Below are 5000 nucleotides of genomic sequence, written 5' to 3'. Positions count from 1 at the left end.
TATCACGCACTACTCTCTGCCTGTAACAGGCACAGAGACAATATGTAAGCACCAGCATGGAACAACACCCAGTGCATCCTCTCCGCCACATTAGACAATCCACACTATCATAACCAGACCGGGAGGTCCACTCACAAAACAGAATATCCCACCCTTCCGACAACCACCATTGCTCAGCTAAGCCACCAACACCCACACATGTCCTACACAGGGGTACACCCAACATCACAATACTGCCTCCTGTCACAGCACACAAACAATGGCAGGAATGAAAGACACAGGTCTGCCACAAGCATGGAATCAGAGCGCCGCCTGTCATGAGCCAAAGGTGCACCCTGACATGGCAAATCAGATGATGCCGCAGTCATTTACTTACGATAATCACAATCAACAAACCGGCCCCCCCCCCCCAAAACACCTTTCCTTACAACAATGTGTACCTTAACCTAACCCGTATTGTGCCTTAACCTAACCCGTATTGTGCCTTAACCTAACCCGTATTGTGCCTTAACCTAACCCGTATTGTGCCTTAACCTAACCCGTATTGTGCCTTAACCTAACCCGTATTGTGCCTTAACCTAACCCGTATTGTGCCTTAACCTAACCCGTATTGTGCCTTAACCTAACCCGTATTGTGCCTTAACCTAACCCGTATTGTGCCTTAACCTAACCCGTATTGTGCCTTAACCTAACCCGTATTGTGCCTTAACCTAACCCGTATTGTGCCTTAACCTAACCCGTATTGTGCCTTAACCTAACCCGTATTGTGCCTTAACCTAACCCGTATTGTGCCTGAACCTAACCCGTGTTGCGCCTTAACCTAACCCGTGTTGCGCCTTAACCTAACCCGTGTTGCGCCTTAACCTAACCCGTGTTGCGCCTTAACCTAACCCGTGTTGCGCCTTAACCTAACCCGTGTTGCGCCTTAACCTAACCCGTGTTGCGCCTTAACCTAACCCGTGTTGCGCCTTAACCTAACCCGTGTTGCGCCTTAACCTAACCCGTGTTGCGCCTTAACCTAACCTGTGTTGCGCCTTAACCTAACCTGTGTTGCGCCTTAACCTAACCTATGTTGCGCCTTAACCTAACCTATGTTGCGCCTTAACCTAACCCATATTGTACCTTAACCTAACCCATATTGTACCTTAACCTAACCCATATTGTACCTTAACCTAACCCATATTGTACCTTAACCTAACCCATATTGTACCTTAACCTAACCCATATTGTACCTTAACCTAACCCATATTGTACCTTAACCTAACCCATATTGTACCTTAACCTAACCCATATTGTACCTTAACCTAACCCATATTGTACCTTAACCTAACCCATATTGTACCTTAACCTAACCCATGTTGCGCCTTAACCTAACCCATGTTGCGCCTTAACCTAACCCGTGTTGCGCCTTAACCTAACCTATGTTGCGCCTTAACCTAACCTATGTTGCGCCTTAACCTAACCTATGTTGCGCCTTAACCTAACCTATGTTGCGCCTTAACCCAACACACGTTGGGCCTTAACCCAACACACGTTGGGCCTTAACCCAACACACGTTGGGCCTTAACCCAACACACGTTGGGCCTTAACCCAACACACGTTGGGCCTTAACCCAACACACGTTGGGCCTTAACCCAACACACGTTGGGCCTTAACCCAACACACGTTGGGCCTTAACCCAACACACGTTGGGCCTTAACCCAACACACGTTGGGCCTTAACCCAACACACGTTGGGCCTTAACCCAACACACGTTGGGCCTTAACCCAACACACGTTGGGCCTTAACCCAACACACGTTGGGCCTTAACCCGCTCTGTAATTGTCATACGACGCGTTAAATTAGTGTAGTGTTGCCTAACTGCAACCCCCGCAATATAGTTTGCCACTCGCACTGCCCGGTCCCCAGAGTATCGCTTCATGTTAAACACCTTGCAGCTATACACTGTAATGCGGATGGCAGCAGGACGTACATGCTCAATGCCCTTCGCAGTTGTTCATTGGCATTCGCATGGCGAAGCACAGCCTACGTTGTGGTACGGCTTGTGTCAACTGTCCGCTGATGTTGTACGTCCAAATGACACACTGTACTGCACATTGGTCCTCATGTACTGAATGATACATCGTGGTACATGTGTGACCGTACCACGACTGCGCCAACAACGGCGAACCATACGGTCCAAATATTGTGCACTCAGCTACGTGTCGTCTCCCTATAAGAGCTGGATTGCAGTATGGTATGCCGTGGATGGCGATCAGCATGAGCCGTCTGTTGATGTAGTGGCGCGTGTTGTCAGACGTAGTCGTCTCTTCTCACACACCGTGATAGCATGGTGCACTGCGTTCCACATCTGCGACATGCGACAGAGGCCGGTTGACAGTCGTTCGTGCAATGGACATCGCATACGTACGGGGGCCACCTTCCACGTGTTCGCGAAGTGTGCACATGTTGTTGCGTGTATGTGGGCAGACATAGTGTGTCGTGACACCTGACACAGGCATGCAACAATCGTTGAATTTGCAAATGGCGATGGACGTCTACGTTTGCTGGTGACGTTACGCAAATGAACAACTGGTAAACCGTTGTGGTGCGGTTGTTCTCGCTAGAGGTGAATCAGTGATGGCGACGATCGGTTGAGCTACCAACCGGTTGTTTCAGCGATACCCACCACGCCCACGAACGTGAATGGCATGTGGGTGTGAAGCGATACGCGGCGGTGGCTGGGTGGGACCGTCCCCGGCCGGTGAGGGGGGGCCTCCCGGCGTGCTGGCCGCGCGGTGCGTGGGCGCACGCGCTACAGCCGGCTGGTGGGGGCGGCCAGTGGCAGGCGCGCCGGCCGACGGAGGCGGCAGGCGGCGCAGCTGCGCGCCGGCGCACCCTGCACGCGGCGCCGTGCGGCCAAAGTAGGTCCTCGCGGGCCCGGTGCGAAGCGCGGTGGACATCTGCAGTGTGCTGGTCCGATTGAGGACTGTGTGCGCTGAGGATGCGCCGCCGCCCGGCGCTCGGCGCCGCGACGCCGTCTGCTGCTCGGTCGCCTCTGCGGTTCTCGCAGGTGGTTTGTATCGCAGCTGTGCGGACGTGTTGGCGCGTGCGCTGTGCTGGGAGAGTTCGCTTCGGCACCCAAGTGGGGCTTTTGTCCTTCTGTGGCGCTGGCGTTGGAGCTGCCGGCCACCGTAGGTGGCGCGTGTTGTCTCCCGCCGGCAATGCCACGACAGCACGCTCCCGGGCCTCTGTCGGCAGCGGCAAGCTCAGTTGGGAGCACGGGTGGTCGCACCTAAAGCGTCTACTCGCCAAACTCCGGGCGATTGCGCCTCTCTCGAACCCGACCAAGTACTTAGGACGGCGCTGCGCGCCGCCGGGACCTGAGAGGGTTTCGAGGTGTATTGTGCAGGGGAGCTCAGCCTCCTCCTGTTTGCAGAATAATTGAGCGGACGCTTGCGTGTTCGCGCGGGCCCCCGGGACACACTCCCGGGCGGCCGGCTGCTCAGCTCTAGTTGACGCAGCTCCCTGGTTGATCCTGCCAGTAGTCATATGCTTGTCTCAAAGATTAAGCCATGCATGTCTCAGTACAAGCCGCATTAAGGTGAAACCGCGAATGGCTCATTAAATCAGTTATGGTTCCTTAGATCGTACCCACGTTACTTGGATAACTGTGGTAATTCTAGAGCTAATACATGCAAACAGAGTCCCGACCAGAGATGGAAGGGACGCTTTTATTAGATCAAAACCAATCGGTCGGCTCGTCCGGTCCGTTTGCCTTGGTGACTCTGAATAACTTTGGGCTGATCGCACGGTCCTCGTACCGGCGACGCATCTTTCAAATGTCTGCCTTATCAACTGTCGATGGTAGGTTCTGCGCCTACCATGGTTGTAACGGGTAACGGGGAATCAGGGTTCGATTCCGGAGAGGGAGCCTGAGAAACGGCTACCACATCCAAGGAAGGCAGCAGGCGCGCAAATTACCCACTCCCGGCACGGGGAGGTAGTGACGAAAAATAACGATACGGGACTCATCCGAGGCCCCGTAATCGGAATGAGTACACTTTAAATCCTTTAACGAGTATCTATTGGAGGGCAAGTCTGGTGCCAGCAGCCGCGGTAATTCCAGCTCCAATAGCGTATATTAAAGTTGTTGCGGTTAAAAAGCTCGTAGTTGGATTTGTGTCCCACGCTGTTGGTTCACCGCCCGTCGGTGTTTAACTGGCATGTATCGTGGGACGTCCTGCCGGTGGGGCGAGCTGAAGGCGTGCGACGCGCCTCGTGCGTGCTCGTGCGTCCCGAGGCGGACCCCGTTGCAATCCTACCAGGGTGCTCTTGAGTGAGTGTCTCGGTGGGCCGGCACGTTTACTTTGAACAAATTAGAGTGCTTAAAGCAGGCAAGCCCGCCTGAATACTGTGTGCATGGAATAATGGAATAGGACCTCGGTTCTATTTTGTTGGTTTTCGGAACCCGAGGTAATGATTAATAGGGACAGGCGGGGGCATTCGTATTGCGACGTTAGAGGTGAAATTCTTGGATCGTCGCAAGACGAACAGAAGCGAAAGCATTTGCCAAGTATGTTTTCATTAATCAAGAACGAAAGTTAGAGGTTCGAAGGCGATCAGATACCGCCCTAGTTCTAACCATAAACGATGCCAGCCAGCGATCCGCCGCAGTTCCTCCGATGACTCGGCGGGCAGCCTCCGGGAAACCAAAGCTTTTGGGTTCCGGGGGAAGTATGGTTGCAAAGCTGAAACTTAAAGGAATTGACGGAAGGGCACCACCAGGAGTGGAGCCTGCGGCTTAATTTGACTCAACACGGGAAACCTCACCAGGCCCGGACACCGGAAGGATTGACAGATTGATAGCTCTTTCTTGATTCGGTGGGTGGTGGTGCATGGCCGTTCTTAGTTGGTGGAGCGATTTGTCTGGTTAATTCCGATAACGAACGAGACTCTAGCCTGCTAACTAGTCGCGTGACATCCTTCGTGCTGTCAGCGATTACTTTTCTTCTTAGAGG

General features: G+C 53.4%; 1 non-coding gene across 1 annotated transcript in view; it reads left to right on the top strand.

Moving 5' to 3' along the window:
• The first annotated feature begins 3504 nt into the window (after window positions 1-3504).
• LOC124620952 overlaps window positions 3505-5000 on the top strand; it is a 1910-nt gene continuing 414 nt past the window's right edge. Inside the window, exon 1 of the ribosomal RNA XR_006980453.1 lies at window positions 3505-5000. This exon is cut by the window's right edge and continues 414 nt beyond it. This is a non-coding gene — a ribosomal RNA (small subunit ribosomal RNA).

This window comes from Schistocerca americana, chromosome 6 (assembly GCF_021461395.2).
Source record: "Schistocerca americana isolate TAMUIC-IGC-003095 chromosome 6, iqSchAmer2.1, whole genome shotgun sequence".
Taxonomy (NCBI): Eukaryota; Metazoa; Arthropoda; class Insecta; order Orthoptera; family Acrididae; genus Schistocerca; species Schistocerca americana.
Note: the sequence above shows the minus strand (reverse complement) of the source record. Positions and strands in the feature narration are given on the sequence as shown.